The sequence below is a fragment of the Chiloscyllium plagiosum genome, unplaced genomic scaffold (genome assembly GCF_037043375.1).
Source record: "Chiloscyllium plagiosum isolate Xiang-an unplaced genomic scaffold, Cpla_swu_hap1 HiC_scaffold_6, whole genome shotgun sequence".
Taxonomy (NCBI): domain Eukaryota; kingdom Metazoa; phylum Chordata; class Chondrichthyes; order Orectolobiformes; family Hemiscylliidae; genus Chiloscyllium; species Chiloscyllium plagiosum.
The window spans coordinates 36,184,570-36,207,882 of record NW_028270144.1 but is presented as its reverse complement, the minus strand read 5'-3'; positions in this window follow the sequence as shown (position 1 = coordinate 36,207,882).

Below are 23,313 nucleotides of genomic sequence, written 5' to 3'. Positions count from 1 at the left end.
AGAAAATAGGAATGAAGGATATTAAATCAAAGGCCAAATGTGTGTCTGACACAACATCATGCCTTCATGAGGATTAAGGAATAAAACTGATTTTGTTCCACTTAATGCTTTTACGATTTAATTATAGGTTTTCCATTGAAATCACTTGGGCTTTTGACACAGCTCAGATTTTGAAAATCCAGTAAATGGTTGGGCTTTCTTTTTGAAAAATAAATTAGAAGGGCAAATTGGCCAGAATCTACAATCGTGAGCTTGATGTAACCTTTTCCGAAACTATGTTGCATATACTATCAAAGCTCCAGTAATGTGATTGCTAAAACATTGATTCCAGCTTCAACTGGAATCAAAATGAATAGTAACTAATGTATTATTATTACCTAGGTTTAAGCAGCTTCATATAAAATTCATGTATCCACTGTTTTATTGAGTGAATTTATCTAGGCATTTCATTAGAGGATATTGTATTGATATATTAATAGAAAATTCCTCTGTCCATTGAGGTAAGTGACAGAGGGTAAGGTATTGCTAGGTAGTTTCAACACATTCCTTAACAAGTTCCCTAACTTGTGCCAATTTTATTCACCTGTAATTAGATGATGGAATGTGACTGACACCCAGGAAGCAGACTAACTTAGGTGCTAATGTCAGAAGGTTAGCATCATTTAATGGCTGACCATTTAATATATGCAAGATCTCCAGGTCACTTAGCAGAAGTCACTGCAGAGGACCTGGTAAGTGTCTATTGTCTTATTTTTAAAAGGTCATTGTGAGATTGAAATAACTCGGTTCCTACTGTCACTGTCTCCCCAGTCTGGCACTTATCAACAGTCATCACAATCCACACTTGCCTTGCTGAGGACAGATTTCATGAATTACAACTAGATCCCATCAATTTTGACTCCCATCTAATAGAAACGGTATCTTCATTGTCAGTTTGTTAATATTAGAATAAGGATTAACTAACCATATTTGGAAGCATGGGGCTGGTTTCAAAGTTGATTTATTTTAAATAAGTTAAACAGACATCAAAACAGAAGCTGCTGGAAAAACTCAGCAGGTCTGGGCAGCATCAGTGAAGAAAAATCAGAGTCAAATATTAAATATAAACTGATTTACAGATAAAAACCGAAAGAACTGTGGACGCTGTAAATCAGAAACAAATACAGAGGTTTCTGGAAAAGCTCAGCAGGTCTGACAGCATCTGTGAAGAGAAATCAAAGTTAACGTTTCAGGTCCAGTGACCTTCCTCAGCATCTTTCATGTCGTCTGCAGTTCATTTGTTTTTTATTAGTATTTAACTCACTGCTATGTCTCTTCCAGACATGCCCACCTTGAACAAATTCTGCTTCAGTTCTGAGGAAGGGTAGTGGGACCCAAAACATTAACTATAATTTTTCTTTACAGATGCTGCCAGACCTGCTGAGCTTTTCCCGCCACTTCTGTTTCTGTACGTGTTATCACATGGTCTGCCATTACACATTACCTATTGTTAACCACTAACAGTCTCCATTAACAACTATTCAACCTTCAGCCAGACCATTACCAATTCCTTTGTCTGTCAACTGCTTTTCAGCTATATCCCTACCTATCATTTTCAGAGAAACCTTGATTATCCGGCATTCGATTAACTGAATTTTGGATTATCTGAACAAGATTGCAAGGTCCTGATGCTTGGCTAACTATGTTTTCCAGCATTCAATTATCCGAATAAAATACCCCCTGCTCATGCTCTTCAGGTAATTGAGGTTCCTCTGTACTCCTTATCCATTTCAATCAAGGGCAGAATTCACTTCTTTTATTGATGTCTGTCACCATGATTCTGAAGTAACTGTAATGATAACAATATACAGCATAAAATCTTATTTAACTAGAAAATATTTAATATTAATTTTTGATCCATATTACAAGTCCTTCTGTAATTGAGGAAGACCCTGTTGCTGACCTCATCTCCTTGGAGATGCTACTAGCAATGGAGAAGGATGATAGTCATTACTTTGAATTGCAGAAATAAACTCTTTGACCACTGACATCAGTATTTATAGAATAGTTGCTTCAGCAATGAAGTCTTGTATCAAGAGTGCCATTTTCCATTCGGGTTTGTTATCACAATGCTTCTTTGGATCATCAGCACCAACATTATTGCAGTCATTTTGCACAATCTGATAAAATTACTGTCCAAGTCCAGGCAGAATTTTTTAAGCTGTCTCCATTACTTTTCTTATGAAAGGAAAGCAGATTTAAGGGTATTTTTAGAATTTAAATAAATTTCTTCCAGTGATAAAACATGTTTAAATTTTGAATCTCATCGAGAGGGTGTTAAGGGTTAGGACTTTGTGGTTGTGCCTGTTGTTATAATGAGGAATGTAGCATTAGTTTCTCAGCATGAATAGCTGAGCTTACCTTTTAGCTGAAATCAGTCTTGTGCAGGTAAGTCTTGCACTAGTTCCATGTAGTCAGAATTACTTTCTAAATAATCAAATGGTGACATACTCATGTCGCTGGTTTAATAAATAAAATTTCACTGTAAAATGTTAAACATGAGGAGCAGTATGATGTACTTTACAGAAAGTAATTGTCCTCTGGGTCCATTTTTGTTTGTCATTTATATATTTGTTTGCACATTCTCCACGTGTCTGCGTGGGTTTCCTCCGGGTGCTCCGGTTTCCTCCCACAGTCCAAAGATGTGCAGGTCAGGTGAATTGGCCATGCTAAATTGCCCGTAGTGTTAGGTGCATTAGTCAGGGGTGAATGTATGGGGATGGGTCTGGGTGGGTTGCTCTTCGAAGGGTCGGTGTGGACTTGTTGGGCCGAAGGGCCTATTTCCACACTGTAGGGAATCTAATCTATTCTATTCTCAAAAAAAGATAATATAGAAGGCATGGATAATATAGAATATATGGTTAGTAAGTTTGTGGATGACACTAAGATCGGTAGTGTAGTGAACAGTGAAGAAAGTTATGTAAGATTACAAAGAGCTCTTGATTAATTGGGTCAATGGGCTGAGGAGTAGCAGATGGAAATAATTTGGAAAAAAAGAGAGGTATTGCATTTTGGTAAATCAGACAAGGGAAGGACTTATGCAATTAAAAGTAGGGCCTTGGGTAGTGTATTAGCACAGAGACCTAGGAGTTCAGGTACATAATTCTTTGAAGTTTGTGTCACATGTACATAGAGTGGTTAAGTTAGCATTTAGCATGCTTGTCTTCATTGCTCAGACCTTTGACTATAGAAATTGGGATGTCATGTTGAGGTTGTACAGGATGTTGGTGAGGCCTATTCTGGGGTACTGTGTCTAGTTCTGGTTGCCCATCTATAGGAAGGATATTATATTATATTAGATTAGATTAGATTAGATTAGATTAGATTACTTACAGTGTGGAAACAGGCCCTTCGACCCAACAAGTCCACACCGACCCGCCGAAGCATAACCCACCCATTCCCCTACATTTACCCCTTTACCTAACACTACGGGCAATTTAGCATGGCCAATTCACCTGACCTGCACATCTTTGGACTGTGGGAGGAAACCGGAGCACCCGAAGGAAACCCACGCAGACACGTGGAGAATGTGCAAACTCCACACAGTCAGTCGCCTGAGTTAGGAATTGAACCCAGGTCTCTGGCGCAGTGAGGCAGCAGTGCTAACCACTGTGCCACCGTGATTAAGTTGGTGAGGGTTCATAAGAGATTTACCAAGATATTGCTGGGAATGGAGGGTTTGAGATACAAGGAGAGGCTGGACAGGCTGGGGCATTTTTCACTATAGCATAGGAGGTTGAGGGGAGACCTTATAGAGGTTTATAAAATCATGAGGGGTATACATAAGGTGAATGGTAGGTGTCATATGGGCCTGGCAGAGGTAAGTGGACTAGTTTAGTTTTGGATTATGGTCACCTTGAACTGGATGGACTGAAGGTTATGACTCTATGTTCAATTAAACAATAATTTCCATGGTAATGCACAATTCTTCTTAGTGCACTGGCACAATTATCTGTGCCACAGAATGTCAGATTGCATCTTGTTGTGTTTTGGTTGTGACATAATACATTAACAACATTCTGAAAGTGGTAGAAAACATCACTTCATGTTGAAAAAAATGCAGAAAAATGATTTAGAATGTTTCTAAAATTGGGCATTGACATGCCAAATGAGTTTACAAACACAGCTCCCACATAGTGGCAGGAAACCCATTGGATGCCCACCACATGTACATTATTGATAAAAACTAAACTGAAGACAAGGGGCTAACAGTTGGAAGTGAGGTAGCTCCCCCATACAAGAGAATCCCAACCATAGTGTCCTTTATGGAAAAACTATTTTTAAACAAAAAAATACTTAAATACTCAGATATTTAGCTCGAGGAGTAAGGAGAAAGGAACAGTGTTCGTTCTATTGTGAAAATTAGATGGACAATCTGGGTAACAATGAAGTGTGGTCAGGCTATGCAGGGTTCAGGAAGGAAAGAAATTTCTCCGGCTCGAGTCTCCATAGGTTACCAAAATATTCTTAAAATAAGAGTTGGACAATTCACTCATGAAGGGCTCAAATTATTTTCTGTTGAGACATGAGGGAAGCAATTTGAACTGTCCCACCAATAGTGTGGTGGAGATACAGTCAATGAAGATGCTCGATTACTTCACCTCTAAATAATGTCAAGGATGACAAAGCATTCCAGGACTGTGGAGATAGTGAGTGAATAAATTAACAAGCCATATCAATCACAATTTCGGAGAACTGTGCAGTATTCTCAGCATCTGGTTGTCTGATCCGACTCCTTTTTGTTATTGTCATATGTTTCCTCAAAAAGTTATAGTTGGTTTATGGAGTTGGGTATCATGGCATGTGAGTAGACAATCTGAGATGAGACCACATATGGCTATTAAGGTAGTGAGAAAGTGGACCGCTTGAGGCAAAACTGTAATTCTCTAGGAACATGTACGTAGGAGCACTCAGTGTTGTCCAGATGCAGTTGGACGCAATTAGAATGAGATTGATATTTCCAAGAGACCTCAGCATTACCAGAATTAAAACAAAATTACACTTAATTGAAATAAAAAGAGGAAAATATAACTTAATTTACTCAATTATGTGTGTCCTAAAAGCAGATGAAGTGACTTCGTGGAAGCAGGTTTTCAAAACCCGAGCAGAAGAAGTAAGTATCTAAAGCTCACTAAGTCCTGAATCTGATGGAAGTTAGGGTTTCCCAGGTCTGTCTGCCTTATATGATCATCACCTTTGCTTCTTCCTATCTGTAAAACAACTTCCTTAATTCATGTCATTACAATTGCTTTATCCTTTCTCTTTGATATGGAGGTTCCCGTGTTGAACTGGCGTGGATAAAGTTAAAAATCACTCAAAACCTGGTTATAGTCCAATAGGTTCATTTGGAAGCATTAGCTTTCAGAGCACTGCTCCTTCATCAGTTAACTAGTTCGGCAAGATCATGAGACCTAGAATTTATAGCAAAAGATCACATGCAATTAAAATGACATATTGAACAATAGATTAAAACAATAGATTGTTGTTAAGTCTTCATGCAATTAAAACAACATATTGAAGAAGACCTTGCCATCCTTCCATTCTTCCTCACCAAAGACATACCTGCTATGGAGTGAGGTTGGAGAAGACATAACACACCATGATGATGAGAGAGACTATTTCTGGGTTACATTGCCGTGCACTGCCTGTGCAGCCCAGGTATCTGAATTTCATTTTGAACAGTCCTATATCATCTGCTCATTGGTGGCTTTTGTGCCCATGAGCAGCATTGTACAGCTTCTCAGCTAAAGATATGCTTCTGGTTCCAGCAGTCAGCTCTTCTGGGGGTAGCCCCTGACAGCCAGCAGCCCTGTAAACAATGAGGGGGCATTAATAACTTCAGCCACTTGTGGGTGCTCTGGAATGTAAAAGCCATGAGGGTTCCATGGATAATATGTGCAAATTTAGATGATTTGGCTGCTGTGGTCACATAATAGCTGCACATTAAGACAGTGGAACTCTTTCCTGTTTCTCAAGGCAGCCAACAGTTCCCAGGATGTTCTGATGGAAATGTGGGTACAATCTGAAATGTCTTGTAACTGTAAGAAAACAACTATAGCAGTAAGCACCAGCACCCTAGTTGCCTGCTCACTGCATCCAAGAGGAATCCCACAAAATCTTGGAATTTTTGAAGCAGAATACATTTGCAAGTAGATGTTGCAGAGTTCCTGAGTTAGAGCCCTGGAATGAACTACAGGCAAAACAGTTTAAGTCATAATTACTGTCAAGGACGACTGGCTTGGGATTGCAGAACCTTGTCCAACTATTTGCATCTGTAGGATGCATATTCCCGTGACCTCCTGAGAAGCTTCCTACATTGCCTCTTGGTCAAATAGAAGTAGCTATTGCTCCACTGAAATGGTGATAATGTAAAACTGGTGCCTTTGGATCAGCATCCCATTATATCACTGTCCTACTTTGCATTTCTATCCATTTGACATTATGTATTTTATACTTGCCAAAAGGTAAATATCCACAGTCACTTTCATCTACTCTATCCCATTGCTTCTTAATTTTAAAAAACATCAATCAAAGTATTCTGAAATATAATACTTACATTTATTTAGTGTCTTTCATACTAAGTGCCTCAAAGCTCTTTGCAAAGTGGAATATTTTTTTGAAGTGCTATGTGTTTTCATGTCTTTGAGGTGATATTGCATTGCCCAGTCAAATATTTTTTAAATATCCTGTCAATGCAGCAGCTTCCATGTAACTTTTCTGAATATGTTTAGGTGAGACAACTTGTCTCTGTGATATTGATAAAATAGGTTTGGCAGAATAATTTCCATAACTTTTTGAAAACATGGTTATACTCTTTGAAGGAAAGCTGGTTACTGCGATTACAAATGCTCTTCCCCAAAGGGCTTTTTTAGTTGAAACTCAAACAACTGAATTTACTGTGGGATATAAGTCTCATGACTGGAGAAACTATAAGACTAACGAGATAAGGGAACCCACAGTCAAAAAGGTTTATAGGCTATTTAGTTGGAGGTTCAATTATTCTCTTACTTGAAAGGTTTCCTGACCTTTATTTAGAGTAAGTTAATCAGAGCCGTCAAATTCTCAAGGGCAATTAGAAATGGCCAATAAATGTATAATGCCCATAACCTGTGTATGAATAACATTCTTATAGAAGAAGAAGGAAAAAACAAAAGTTGCTTGATGACAAATATTACTGGCTTTAATTTTAGCAAGCTAAGTATTAACCACAAAGCCACAGGATTTGAGTTTTCGTTGAAAATAAAACATTGCAAAATGCAATTCAAGAAAATCACGAAATCATGAATAATTAAATGGCATTTGACTCTGAGCCATTATAAATCATTAGTCTTACATATGAACAGAGCATTGTCTAAAAACAACATTTAAAAATCAGGAGCACGTTATTAAGTATAGAATTTGAATGATCCAGTCACCAAATTTATGGTTTTGCACTTGCATGTATGACAATCTTAAATATTTAAGAGCTATTTGAGAATTTGTCAATTGACCTGTTCCTGCTTATTTAAATCATAACTTATATAACGGTCTTCACATTGTAACTTTTAAATTAATTTTTTATAAGTTTATGGAATTATGCTTAAAATCATTGAGATTGAAATTCAGCTATAAATAAAAAGGTCTTGAAAATCCACTGTCATTCAGCAGTTACTGAAAGAAAGAGGGCATGTTTATATTCTGGCTTTGTACACTTTTCTGAGATGATCATATGTGATTAGGGTCTCCAATTGTCCCTCACAAGGCCATCTTGAGGTGCCAGATTTGAGACTCTGTAGTAGTTCTGAACCCTTGGTCTTCAGAGCACCATATTTGATTAAGTGATACATGCTTCATCCAGACATACAACTCCAATAACTGACAGATTTGGGCACCTTAAAATTCAGTCACAATTTTATTTTCAGTTTTAAAATACTGTCCTTCCTCACACTGTTGAGGCCACCTACAGTTTCCCAGAGTGGAATGTGTAAGGGGACAGGGGTCTGTGGGGATGGGGAATGGATAGCAACCATTCAGCACTTCTTTGTTTGGCTTTCCTGTCCAATTGTTTTGTCGAGTCTGCCAAATCCACCTTTACTAAACCCAGCACATACCAATGGGATCCTATGTTGAGAAAGATCCCTTCAGCCCAGTTAAAGCTTCCAGATTCCACAAAAGAGATTCTAAAGTGAATATGATCAAAACGTCACTTCCAAGACTAAACCAGTGTCTCAATGTTAACATGAAGAGGGATTGTAAACAAAGGTTCTGGCTTTCTCCTGGGAGTTTTCATTTGAGGTTTCTGCAAATATTTACATATCACCAGAGTTACGTTGTAAGTATACACTTGGTTTTAAACTGAACTGAAGAGAATGGAGATGGGTTTCGTCAGACAATTGTTTTGTAACTATCCAATTTTACATTTTACATAATTTTGCCAATTTCCATCAGATGAGTTTAGTAAACACTGGAGCTAGATGGTTTAAAGGGTCTATATTACGTGAGATAAGAAGAGATACAAAGAAGTGTCAAAGGAAAGGGTAATATGCTTTGATCCCATCCAGTGGCAAAGGAAACCAAACAAAGAAAGTGAAGACTAGCACCTTCTGTATGCGATTGGTGAGAAGCACTCTACTTATTGATGATCTAGTTATATGTAGTGGTGGAACTAATGACTAGAATCCAAGGATATTCATGGAGATGTGTGAAGAATACTTTGAACTTTCGAAAAATAATTCATAAGAAGAACATAATTTAAGCGTCAAGCTTCAATCTCAGCTAGACAGCAGTAATCAGTTTACAATAAGTATGGGAATACCAAACATATTTTCTGAACCTGGATTCTTTGTAGACATAAAAGCAAAATACTGCGGATCCTGGAAAACTAGATTAGAAACAGAAAATGTGGGAAATATTCACAGGTAAGCCAGTGCCTCTCTGGAGAGAGAAACAAAATTAAACTTTCTGGTGAAGCCAGTTACCAATCACCAGAATCTAAATCCATACAAGCAGCTTACACTTGCAAGTATATGCAAGCACAGTTAAGGTGTTAAAGAAAATTAGTAGTCTTATCCTGGGCATCCCCAATATTAATTATGGACCATATGAAGTTCATAGTTAACCTATAAATATCATGCCATCAAGTCAAGCATGGGAAAGAAGACCTTCTGTTGATTAGCACTTGGTATTTTGCTCCAAACCACCCTCCTCCCTCAGCTGATGAATAAGTGCCCTTCCATAGTGAACATCCTTTGGAAGAAGCACTGAGAGTGTCAAAGAGACAGAGTATACTCTGGACGGAGGACTTCAAAGTCCATCACCAAGAACGGGTCAGTAGAGCATTATTGACCAAGATAACTGACAACTCACAGGCGATGAGAGTAGCAACTAGAGTGAAAGATCTACTTAACTATACTCTCACAATCTAGCTGTTCTAGTTGTATCTGTCCATGACAGCATTTTTAGGAGTGACCACGACAGAGTCCTTGCAGAGATGAAGTCCTGCCTTCAAGACGAGAGAACACTCCAGTGTGTCACACTCCTGCCATGCTACATGGGTCAGATCTCGCTCCTCAAAGCTGGACAGTCAAAAGATGCTGTAGGTCAGCTGCAGCAGCAGTAGAGTTGTACTCCAACATAATCTGCAGCCTTGTGGCCTGACATAATCCCCAATCTTCCATTACCATCAAGCCAGAGCAAACAACTCTGATTCAATGAGGTCATAACAGGAGCAGCACCAAGCATACTAACAATGGGTTGTCAACCTGGCCGAGCAACAAAATGCTAAAATGTTAAAAACCAAAGGCAGCAAGCAATATACAGGATTAAGCCATCCACATCCAAATGATCAGATCTAAGCTCTGCAGTCTTAACATACTGTTTTTGAATTTTTGTATGATCCAGAAGATGGGCTGAAGAAATTAATCAAACATGCAAACCCACAACCACCTGCATCTAGAAGAACAAGCAGAATATCTATGTTCCCCTTCAGGCTACTCACTATCCTGACTTTGAAATATATTGCTGTTCCTTCATTATATTTGGCCAGAATCCTGGAATTCCCTCCCTAAGAGTGTCTTGTGTCCACCTATAACACATTTAATTCAAGAAGACAGCTCACTACTGCCTTCTCAAGAGTAACTAGGATAGCCCATAAATCCTGAACAGCGAGTGATGCCCATGTCCCACCAGCAAATAAAAAAAGACCAGTCATGAATAGTGATTGACAATTAAACATCTAATAGGAAGGGACTCCATAAATATCCCAATCCTCAATGTTGTGGAACTGAGGACATCAGTACATAGTAATCAGTATATGATAATCCATCAGTATCTAAACATTTACAATAATATTGGCCACCTTCTGAGATCACTGTTATCACAATATGAGCCTTCAATCAATTCAACTCACTTCAAGTGATACCAAGAAATAGCTGCAGGTACTGATTACTGAAAAACCTACGATCCTGATAATGTTCTGGAAATAGCACTGAAGATTTATTCTCTGGAACAAGCTGTGGCTATAGCTAACAGAAACATAGACATTTAGTCATCAAAATGGATAATTTCCCAGGTAAGAAAAGAAGGACAAATCCCACTACGCCAATTACTGGTCCATCAGTCAACCAATGATCATCAGTAAAGCAATGGAAGGTTTCCTCAACAGTGCTATCAAACAACACTCAAAGAATAACCTGCTCATTGACATTCAGTTTGGATTCTGCGAGGACCACTCAATTCCTGTCCTTACTACAGCCTTGGTCCAAACATGGACAGAAGACCTGAACTCCAGAGGTGAGGTGAGAGTCACTGCCCTTGATGTCAAGATAGTATTTGACTAGATTCATAGAGTCATAGAGATGTACAGCACGGAAACAGACCCTTCAGTTCAACTCGTCCATGCTGACCAGGTATCCCAACCCAATCTAGTCCCACCTGCCAGCACCCGGCCCATATCCTTCCAATCCCTTCCTATTCATATACCCATCTAAATGCCTTTTAAATGTTGCAATTGTACTAGCCTCCACCACGTCCTCTGACAGATCATTCCACACATGTACCACCCTCTATGTGAAAAAGTTGCCCCTTAGGTCACTTTTATATCTTCCCCCCTCACCCTACTTTTCTTTCTGTGAAGTGGAGCTTTTCCCTCTCAGGGGTACAAATTAGTTCTGCATTGTGTTCAATATTTCTTTAAACATTCTTCACTGTTCCTCATTTGTGTTGCTCATGAGCAGAATTTCCCAGTTTACTGTGAACAGTCTCTGTCTCATCTTGTTAACGCCTTATCTAAGTTTAAAATTTGAGTAGTTGATGCATGCTTTTCACTTTCTAATGCTATATTCAACTCAATCGTGTTAAGATCACTATTTGATAATTGTTCATGCACAATTAGATTACTGAATAAGTCCAGCTCATTACTCATTCTGAAATCCAATATTGCTTCCCTCCTTGTTGTATCCAGGACATATTGCTGTTGGAAGTATACCAGACACATTCCAGAAATTCACTACCTTTCTGAGAGATGCTTGTCTGCCTCTCTCAATCCATGTTTAAGTTAAAATGCCCTACTAACAGTAATCTGGTTTGCTACATAATTGGCTAATTTCTGAATTTATACGATCTAGCACTTCAGAGTTGCTACTAGGGGGTCTGATCACAAAACCTTTTATAGGTTTAGAACATTGACTGTTCCACAGTTCCACCCATATCTATTGAATGCTTTCTCCATATTATATCTTCCCTCATCATTGAAGTAATACTGTTTCTAATCGGTAGGATTACTCCACCTCATCTGCCATTTTCCCAGTCCATCCTATAAACCTTATAACTTGGTAAATTTACCTTGCAATCCCAACCATCCTGTAGCCATATCTCAGCAATGGCTACTACATTGTAATCTCCAGTTTAAATTTGTGCCCCCACTGATCACTTAATTTATTCCTCACACTTGTGCGATTGTATATAGAACTATCCATTGAACCAGAAACTGCAACTTGTCCATCAGCACTGATACTTTAATCACCTGTTAATTATTTCTCTCTTCCTGTTTAATCAATACACTTCTGATAGTTTTGCCATTATCTGACATTCCTGAAATAGGACTTCTGACTGTTCCTTCAATCTCTGCTATCTTACTTGGTTCTGAAACTGTATTGACTTGCACTCAGCATGATCTAATAATCTAAAGTCCTTGTAAACACCCTATTTAGCTTTTTCACTTGGACATTTGCGCAAGTTCGATTCAGGTGGAGCCCATCCTAACCATACAGTTCCTTTCTGTCCCAATACTGATGCCAGTATTCCTGTTTTCTGCACTATTCCTTTAGTCACTTGTTTACGTATCTGATTTTCATATCTCTACGCTGATTTGCATGTAGCTCAGCTAATAATCCAGAGATCCTGTGCTTACATTTTGTTTATAATTCCTGATATCCTCCTAATGACACTTTGCCTACTCTTGCCTACGGTGTTGTCCCAGCATGGACCACAAGATGGTATCCTCCCCTTCCCACTACAATAGTCTTTCAAGCTGATTTGAGATGTCCCTCACCTTGGCACTAGGCAGGCAGCACACAATGAGCTGCTTACAATAGATAATATCGGTACACCTCATTATAGAATTCACTGCCATTACCACCTTGCATTTTCCTTCCCTGCTAGAATAGACTGCTGCACCCTGGTACAGTAGTTAGCTTGTCCATCCTCCCTGACATCCTTTTCCTCATCCTCGCAGGGAGCAAGTACCTCATACTTGTTGGGCATGGTCAAAAAATGAGACTCCACCAATGCTAAATTTAGGACCTCTCTACCTGCCTAGCTGTAGTCACACTCTCCTGTCCCTGACCATTGGCCAAATTTGAAGAGCTTAACCTCTCTGTTTCACCAAATCCAGTTCGACTCCAATGCAACAAAGCAGCCATCCTGTGCAGAATCAGTGATACTGAAGATTCTTGTGACTTTTTTTTGTTTTTAGATTGCAAGAAATTTGGAAAGTTAGTTAGAGCTGTAACAGCAGTTAAATCTCATGCTACACAGCAAATACTTGGAAAAATCAGTTTCAAAGTGAAGAAACAAGGGATAAATTCAGAGGAGTTGCAAATGGCAATAACAGAATCGTTGCCACCAGCTGCTGTTCAAGTAGTGGAAGCTTTAAAAGAACTGAATTCCATATTGATGCTGGGAGACAGGAAAGTGCTGGATCAAAAAGTAATGTGCCGTTCCCTGAACCTGACTTAAACTTTGTTAGACGATGTGAGACTGAGGAAAGAGAGGTCAAATTATGTGCAGGATGACAATCTAATTGACAGGAGGGGAGTGAAAGGTATTCCAGAGTCTGGAGCAAGGCAGCTAACCGATGGACCAAGAATTGAGATGCAATTAAACTCATGATGCTCAAGAGGCTAGACTTCGTGGAGCAACGACCTCATAGAGTGTTGTGAGACTGGACTAGAATACAGAGATTGAGAAGAGTGGTGCCATGAATAGGTGAGAAATTTAAAGATAATATGATCAGCTAGGAACTTTGCAAAGAGATAATGGGTAGACAGTATTCGTCATCAGATTGTTGAACGACTTCAATTTTATTAAGGTGGAATATGTGTGTCGTGATCCGAGCTGATGTTGTTGCTTTTCAAGTTTTATCGATTTTTAAAAAATTAATGAGGAAGCCTTACACTGAAACAACACAAGGCTGAAGATTTGGTTTTGCAATAAAACAGAAGTTCATTGCACAAAGCAATTAAAAATAAATCAAAACAAGCTATCTAAACATAACACAGGTTGAAAGATTTCAAAACACACATCAAAACAAAATCCCATCTAATCTCAAAATCTTCAGTTTTCAGTTGCTTAAAAGTCAGGGAAGTCAAATATGTTGTTTTGATTTCATTGCTTCTTTTACAATGAGTTGCAATGTCTTTTCCATGAATCCTCAGATAATTGAGATTTTGAACTTCCTCAGCCTATTAGTAATCTGCAGATTTCTAACCAAACACTCCCTACCGGAACTTTCACAAACTAAACTCTTTCCCTGTTGTAACGTATTCCCTAACGTCTGTGGACAATCTCCTTATTTCCTGACACCTAATTCCAGAAAGGTTAAAGTTTTCAAATCTTTGGCTTTTTTTCTAAGCTAAAATCTATTCTTGATTTCTCCAAATCTTTTTTCAATGTTTTTGTCTTTGATTATAAAACTCCATAATATAAAAGATAAACAAGCATTAACTCTCCAGGAGGCACATATTGGTTTAAAACCATGAAAGACCAGAAATTCCAGAAAGCTCTATTTAGTTAATCATTAGACATCTTCACAAAATAAGCCAACATCCATATGCCACTAGCTTAAATTCCAATTTCTTAAAAATAAATGATATTACCAAATATAAATAATGTCTCTTTCATCACACAAAAGTGCTCGGCCTGAAATGCATTGGAATATTCCATTCTTGACATAAGAAAGGCACAAATGAATGTGAGAGTAGCAGATAAACTGAGATGGGAATGGTGTTAGTTGGTGTAATAGAGGAAGAAATAGACTCAGATATGTGGTTGGAAGCTCAACACAGTGCCAAGATTTGCATCAATTATGCAGTCTGTTGGATATTTTGGCAGTTGCTGGAGAATGGGATGGATCTAGGAGCAAAAGGGTTTGCAGGAGAGATGGAATCTCTTCTCCTTTCTTCCAATCAATGGGCCAAATATCCTCCAGTACTATATTGTTTCATGATTCTAAATGTGATTTTGAAAGGAATATGGAAATGATAGTCTCAGTATGATAGCACTGCTGCTTTTGTTCTTACAGAGCTAACAGAGGAGAAAGATATTTGTTAAATATTTGTGGTAGACAAAGCTGGAAAAATGAGAGGTGATCTTATTGAAATGTATAACTTCCTGAGAGGACTTAACAGGGTGAATGCTGAAAGGACTTTTTGCCTTGTTAGACAAATCAGATCTAGGGGCCACAGTTTATAAATAAGCAGCACCATATTTGAGATCGAAATTAAGAAGATTTTTTTCTCCTCAGGGTCATTGTTGTGAGATCATTTCTACTTGTCTCTAAGCTAGTCAGACTATAGTACAAGTGCGTTCATGGATCTGCACAATGTGATAGGTATCATTTGCCTATTTCCTCACTTATGTGTTGCTACAGTGTCAGGATCCCATACCATGTCAAGGCATGAAGACACATACAGAAGAAAAGATGAATTGGGACCAGACCTCTATTACCTGCACATTGTAATGCCATGCTGGGCTGCAGGTATATTGCAACACAAGCCAGAAGTGAATTCCATATGAAACTTTACTTGATGTGACCTCCTGTTGCATATATTACTTCCTCTATGGTTTTGTATGATTTTCCCATGGAGATCTCCATTGGTATTATTGGAATCACAATGGATGGAGGAAAAATAACATTTTTAGAGAGAGGATGATTCAACAAAATGTATATCAAAGGTCATATGAGCATGGCTATAGCTGTTGACAGCAGTTTTACAAAATGCATATGTTGAAACAGACAGTTGTACAGTTAACATGGAGACATCCGGACTTGTTTTCCACAAAGGAATGCCTGGAAACATACTGCAAGTTCTAAGAAATGGTGATACAGCATGTAGCAGTAGATTCAGAATAGTATTAATATAGGGAACTTTTCCTACTCATTGGACTTTCATAATCAGACAGAGGTTCGTGAAACCAGTGCCGTGGTTTCTGTGCCAAAGCTCTGAATGCTGCTGTTGCCAATTCCCGGTGAGCTGAAAGGTTGTGAGACTAATTGGTTTGCATATAATCAAAGTAGTTTAAGCTCATGGATTTGCTCATGTGTTTGTATATATATTGAATCGATTAAATTAATAAATTTGAAGTGCGTATGTCTTCTGGTATTCATTTTGATCAAACCTTAAAAACTCATTAGATACTTTCAGCCTAATGATACAGCATATCAATAGGATGCAATTAAAATATCATTGTGTCTCTCCAAAAAATTCCATTCAGTAATTTTTTATTGAAGGTGCAACAGTGATGTGATTCATTTAGAGAAAGGTTTATATCCTAACTTATTTAGATAAATTGCAGATACAAAGAAGAAAATCAGCTTTTAAAGCATTACGATCCTTCAGAAGAAAATACAAATTTAGAAAGATACTTACTAATATAGATACATGGAAACACCACCACCTTCAAGTTCCCCTCCAAGCCACTCACCATTCTGACTTGGAAATTAATTTGCCGTTCCTTCACTGTCGCTGAGTCAAAATCCTGGAATACACTCTCTAAGTGCATTGTGGGTCAACCTACTGCATGTGGACTGTTCACAGGATATCACACATGTACATAAGAGATGTTCTCTCCAAAATGGGCTTTGGGGAGGGAATCTTTGTATCTGCAATTGGATCTGACTGCTTTACACCAATATCATTAGCACAGTCCCAATCAATGGGGTGGGAACCAGAAAGCTTTCCAATCCAATCTGGAGTCAGGGACGGCTGCCCACTCTCTTCTGCCTTGTTTGTGTGCTGTATAGAGCCATTTGCTGAGTCCAACAGGAAGGATGCGAGCCTGAAAGGGGTGACTATTCCTGGCAGCAGGGGACTACAGTTTAAGGTCTCCCTGTACATGGATGAAGTCACCGTTTTCTGCTCAGATCCGCTGTCAGTGCACTGACACATGTACATTTGTGACCAGTTTGAACAGGCCTCGGGGGTCAATGTAAATTGAGGCAAGAGCAAGGCCGTGCTCTTCGGAAACTGGACTGACCAATCCTCTATACCTTCACCATCTGGAAAGACCACCTGAAAGTGCTGTGTGCATGGTTTGGAGGGGCTGGGGCGTGTGCCAAGACTTGGAAGGAGCGTGTCAACAAAGCGAGGCAGAAACTGGGTATATGGAAGCAATGGTATAAAGATCTGGAGAAAGGGGGAGAAAACATACACAACACTACCCTCATCCTGATGATCACCATCGTGTGTGGCAGCATCAAGCTGTGCATGGATCCCCGCTGCGCAAATGCCAAATGTCACTACATACTGAGGTTCTACCTGTCTCTGGTGTTGCAAAGGATGGGCCTGGCCTCGCTGCCGTGGAATTCTCCAAGTAGTTGGACCATTCCTTTCACCCGCCCCTCGTGAAGAAATTTGTGAAGAAAAGCACCTTTGACCACAAGTCCATCAGGAAGTGGCCAGCACGTAGTGTCTTTGAGACCCTTCGGGAAAAGGAGAGGGCAGATCCTGTACAGCAGTTTGCTGGGCAGACTATCAAAGTAATTTGGCAGAATGATTCGTCACCAGAACTTTCAAACAAGCACCATGACATCATTTGGCTGGTGGTGAGAAGGCTCTCTGCACCAATGCACACTGCCCTCGAAGCAGCTGTGGAGGGGATCACACTGTCACTCACCTCCTTCTGGAATGTAGATCTGCAAAGGAAGTCTGGAGAGGAATGCATGGTGTTTGTCGAGGTTTGGCCAGAGCAGTTCCGTGACATGGGACTTCATGCTCTACGGTCTGTTCCCTGAGGTGCACACTGAGACATAGAACATAGAACATAGAACATTACAGCACAGTACAGGCCCTCGGCCCTCGATGTTGCGCCGCCCTGATATACTAATTTGAAGCCCATCCCACCCACACTATTCCATGTGCATCCATATGCCTGTCCAATGACGACTTAAATGCATTTAAACTTGGTGAATCCACTATTGTTATAGACAAAGCATTTCATACCCTTACTATTCTCTGAGTAAAGAAACTACCTCTGACATCTGTCTTATACCTATCTCCCCTCACTTTAAAGTTGCGTCCCCTCGTGTTTGCAGTTCCTATACTTGGAAAAAGGCTCTCCCTGTGCACCCTACCTAACCCTCTGATTATCTTGTATGTCTCTACATCAACTGTGCCTGGAGGGCCAACAACTCAGTAAAAGATGCTCTTTGGTCTGCCCAAAACTTGCTGGTCTTCCAGTTGGAGGGGTCAACCCCGACTGAGTGTTACAGACTGGCACATTCCGAGATCCAGGACTATGTGCTGAGGGACGCGCTGAAGCTTGGGACAGCTGCCACCAAGGCACTGTGGTGAAAGGCCACCACGTAAGGTCCCTATGCTGAAGAAAAGGGGGAGGGCCTATTCAGTAATTGGACCCCACTGTTGCCTTAGCTAGAGACCAAGAGATTGTCTATAAATGTACAGTATGATGGACATCAAAGACTTAATTTGTCATCTATAACTAAAATGTGTACAGATCTGAGCGGGTTCATTAACTGTCATGTACCAATGATTTATTTTCTGTGAATAAAGTATATTTTTCAAATTAGAAAAAGCCTGCGGATGGTTGGTCTGCCCGAAAATTGTTCTTCCAGTTGAAGGAGTTGATCCTGACCGAATGTTACAGACTGGCACTTTCCAAGGTCCAGGACTATGTGCTGAGGGACATGCTGAAACTTGGGGCAGCTTCTGCAAACGTGCAGTGGGGAAAGACCACTGTGTAAGGTCCTTCTGCTGAAGAATAATGGGGGTCTATTCAGAAATTGGGCCCGCTGATGCGTCACAGAAATGCAAAGAGGTTGACCGCGAATATAGAAAATGGTGAACATCAAAGACTTAGTTTGTTCTCTGTAAGTTAAGACAGCATAGATATGAATGGCTCCATTAACTGTACAGTTACCAAAGATTTATTTCAATGAATAAAGTACATTTGCGCAATTTAAAAAATGTGGACTACAGCATTTTAAGAAGACAGTTTACCAACAACTACTCAAGTGCAACTAGGGTTGAGTAATAAATGCTGGCCAGCCACTGATGCCCACATCCCACAGTGAATTAAAACAAAACTAAGTGAATATTTATTTTAAAAGTGAATAGAAACAATTGTTGATGTGTTTCGTAGGGAATTCACACCCACAACCACCATATCTACAACCTCATTAATGTTCCCAATGAATTTCCACGATGGGTTTGGCAGTGAATCAGGACAAACTCAAAAGGAATTCACTCTTAGAGCATATTGTTAAAGTGAAATTTCCAAAAACTGTTTATCTGTTTGGCTGCAATATCTTGTTGTTTGACATTAGCAGGGTGTCAAGGCAATAGTTTCTCTATTGTCACCTTTGCTATATTCTGACATCAACTTGCAAAATGATGTGAGTGATGAATGCTCAAACCATTCCCAGTGGAGTTCATTCTGACTGTAGAATGCTCTGCATTTTTCTAAATGTCTCCCTCATTATCTGACAGCCAACTGCTGACATATGCAGCTCCAAATTCACAAAAAAGATGTCAACTTGACAAAATGATGAGAGAAATTGCTCAGCGTAGATTATTTCAGATTCCATTCATGCACTTGTCAACTGTGGCATTTATTACTGCAGTCAACCACAAAATGAATTTTAAATCTTCAAGAGGTTACATCCAATTTCATGAGCTCGTCCAAAGTCAACCTATGCAATATATACATATACACATAAATATTTTACTCATTTATTCATGAGGACCTTTAGAATGCCTAAATTTGATTAGTCCAGTTCAGTCAAAATTTCTAAACCAATATTTATTTCAAAAGGGATTATGCCTTTGAATTACACCAAGGGAGGGAACAGGTATGATGAAGTAAAACAACAATATTGGTAAATATAAGGGAACTCTATGTTAACGTTGATGAATGTATCCCAAGTACAATCATCCAAAAACAACACTAAAACAAAAATCATAGTATATTGCAGTCCATGTTTGAAGAATTCTGCTCTCTAAAATTGTTTGAATTTTAACATGGATCCGTAGTAGTTTTATTTTATATTAACTGCTTCCTCCTGAAATGCCCATGGCGGTTATTTTACTTGGCATTAATCTATCTGAAAGCAATGTTACAGTGTGTTGCCTGTAAAGAAACTATTAGAAAGATGTAGTTGAATGGATGAAGGAGTCTTACATTTGCTATAGTCCTATAAAGGTGCCATATGATGCCCTTCTCTGCAATGAATTTCAAAAAAGCTAAATTGGAATCCACCTTGTGCAGTGGTTGAACTAGTCATTATTTGTCACTCTCCAATTCTCCTTGGATGAAATGTGGCAATGGATATGATCCCTGTATTGTAAAACATATATTTCAGTCTGTTATATGCAATGTGAACACATTACTATTCATCAAGTTGCATTGTGAATGTAGAAGTGTGTAATTGAACTGATCATGATGACTGTCTGCCAATTGAATGTATTCCCATAATGCAGATTTCCCAATGATAAGAGCAAGCAACAGACTTAAATAACTGAGTGGATGGAAACACATTGCAAATGTCGTGAAACATTAATAATTGACAAAATAATGCCTAACTCATCAGCTCAGGCTACATAAAGTATATTCACCCTGCCTGTGTCAGGTAAAGGAGGCAGTGAGAAAATGCTCAGAAAAGTTGAAGGAGATTGGAAGGAACATCCACACGGCAACTCAAAATGTCTTTAAAAAAAAACTCAGCAGAACATTTAGAATAGAGAGAATTAGCTAGACCTGATTTTGTGTTCAAATTCACATAGCATAAAAATAAGACTCTTTAGTTGGAAGTGAGTAATTGAAGCATTGTAGAAGCGCACACCAAAAACTGCAGTAGGCATGCCTAAAGCTAAGATACCAACTGGGTGATGTGACAGAGGGCTACAAGCATTCTAAACAGTGGAAGCAGCAACATGATACAGGCTAAACTAAAATGGCCCACAACCTATGAATCAAATCAAAGCTCTGCAGTCTTGTTAGATTCAGCCACAAATAACATTATTCAACTAAATATTAATGAGTAGAAGAAGCTCAACAAGCACACCCATCCTCAATGATGATACTTTCTAGCATATTAATGCAATAAATGAGGTAGAGGTGTTCACAACCATCATCAACCAGAGATTTTAAGTAGATGATATGCTGCCTCTTCTGCCACTGCAAAAATTGGTTTTCAGCCAATCTGATTCACTACAAGTGATGTCAAGAAATGATTGATCGCATTGGACATGGCTAAATTTGAGATCTCTGGCATCATCTTGACAGTAGTACTAAAGACATGTTCCAGAACTAGTCATGTGTTTATCAAAGCTGCTACAATATTGGCATCTTAATTCAAAGTTTGTCCAGCTACGTCCTGTGCACAAAAAAAGAGCAAATCCAACCTGCTCAAAAACAAACATAATTATAGAACATAGAACATAGAACAATACAGCACAGAACAGGCCCTTCGGCCCTCCATGTTGTGCCGACCTGTGAAATATTTTCAGCTCGTCCCCCTATACTATCCCATCATCATCCTTGTGCTTATCCAAGGATTGTTTACATCTCCCTAATGTGGCTGAGTTTACTACATTAGCAGGTAGGGCATTCCACGCTCTTACCACCCTCTGTGTAAAGAACCTGCCTCTGACATCTGTCTTAAATCTATTACCCCTCAATTTGTAGTTAGTGGTTTACAGGCTTCTGACATAAATCAGAAAATTAGTGGTGCAGGAAGCAAGGGGAAAGAGGAAGCAGTAATCATAGATGAGTTAAATTTGCATATATATTGGATTAATCTGATATGCATCAAGACCATGTAGTGAAAATTTCTGGGTTTTTTTGATGAACAGTGACTGGACTTGTAAAGTTAATGCTGTTTTCTTCCCAGCAATTGCTGAGTTTTCCCATCAATTTCAATCTCTCCTGCATCCAAGTTCTTTGTTTCAATTACTGGAGTATGTTTAAGATAGTGTTCCAGAGCAATATCTTGAGGAAATTTTATTGAGAATGGATTAATTAATAATCTTGTTTTAAAAAAGTCTTGAAGAAATAGTGATGATATATGAAAGAAGTTTCCATTACTTGTGAAAAGAAGTAACTCAATTTGAAACTAGTATCTTAAATCTTAATGAAGTTATGAGAAGTTTGTTGGCTGTGGTGGATTGTAAAAATACATTAAAAGATTTGATGGCAGATATGCAGTAAATAATACTCAGTAAACTGATATTTGACTATTAAGGAAACCTGTCTTTCAAGGCAAACATACCTTTCAAAAACCTATTCATTCTGCAATGGTGTCCACGCATTGGAAGGTTCCATTTGTAACCCCTCACTTAAGAAAGAAGGAGAGAGAAAACACAAGGAACTACAGACCGATTAACCTGACATCAGTACTAGGAAAAATCTAGAAAATATTTTAAAGGATGTGAATAGTGAATATTTGTCAAATAATTATCTGATTTGACTGGGTCACCAGAGACTAATGATGGGGTTATCATGTTTTTAAGGATGTTACTAATAGAGTTGATAAGAAGTAGCCATGGAAGTTATCCAAATGTGATGGGTTTGGATTTTCAGAAGGCCCCATTCAAGAGATTAGTAAACCAAATTCAAGTGTATGGGTATTTGGAACAATATACAAGCAGAGACTGAGGAGTAGATAACAGGCAGATAAAAGGAATACATAGGTAATACTCAGATTGACAGGCTATAACTAGTGGCACACCATAATGATCAATGTTTGGGTCCCACCTGCTTGCAATCCATTTCAATGATTAATGAGTGGGAGTCAGTTGTAATATTTTCAAATTGCAGATGATACTAAACTTGGTAATAATTTAAGTTGTAAGGATGAGGCTTCAAGGGATTTAGACAGTTTGAGTGAGTAGGCAAGTGGAATATAATGTGGTAAGTGAGAGGTAATCCACCTCGGTGGGAGGAATGAAAATGCATGTTATTTCTTAAATGAGGAGAGATTGGCAAATATTGTTGTCCAAAGGCATGTAGTTAACTGCATATTGTTCATCACTCAGTGAAAGCCAGCATAAAGGTGCAACCAGTACTTTGGAAGGTTAGTGTTATGTTTCTTTTCCTGCAAGGTTTCAGTCAGAAGCAAATAATGTTTATTTTCTTGTTCTAACATTGGTGAGATTACACCTGCAGTATTATGTACAGTTCTTGTCCCCTTTCCTGATGAAGAATATATTTGTTGCAGAACAAATGCAGTGGATGTTGCCCAGACTGATTCCTGTGATGGCAAGATTTTCCTTTGAGGAGAAATCAAGGAGACTAAGCCAATATTATGTTGAGATTAGTAGAATGAAAGCTGGGATATCATTTTGAGGTTGTATAGGAGTATTTCTGGTCACCCTATTATAAGAAAGATATTATTAAAGTAGAGAAGGTTCAGAAAAGATTTACCAGGATGTTGCCAGGAATGGAGGGTTTAGGTTATAAATAATAGACTCGATTGGTTCAGATGGTTTTTACTGGAGCGTAAGAGGTTGAGGGATGACCTTATATTGGCTTATAAAATCATGAGGTGCATTGATACAG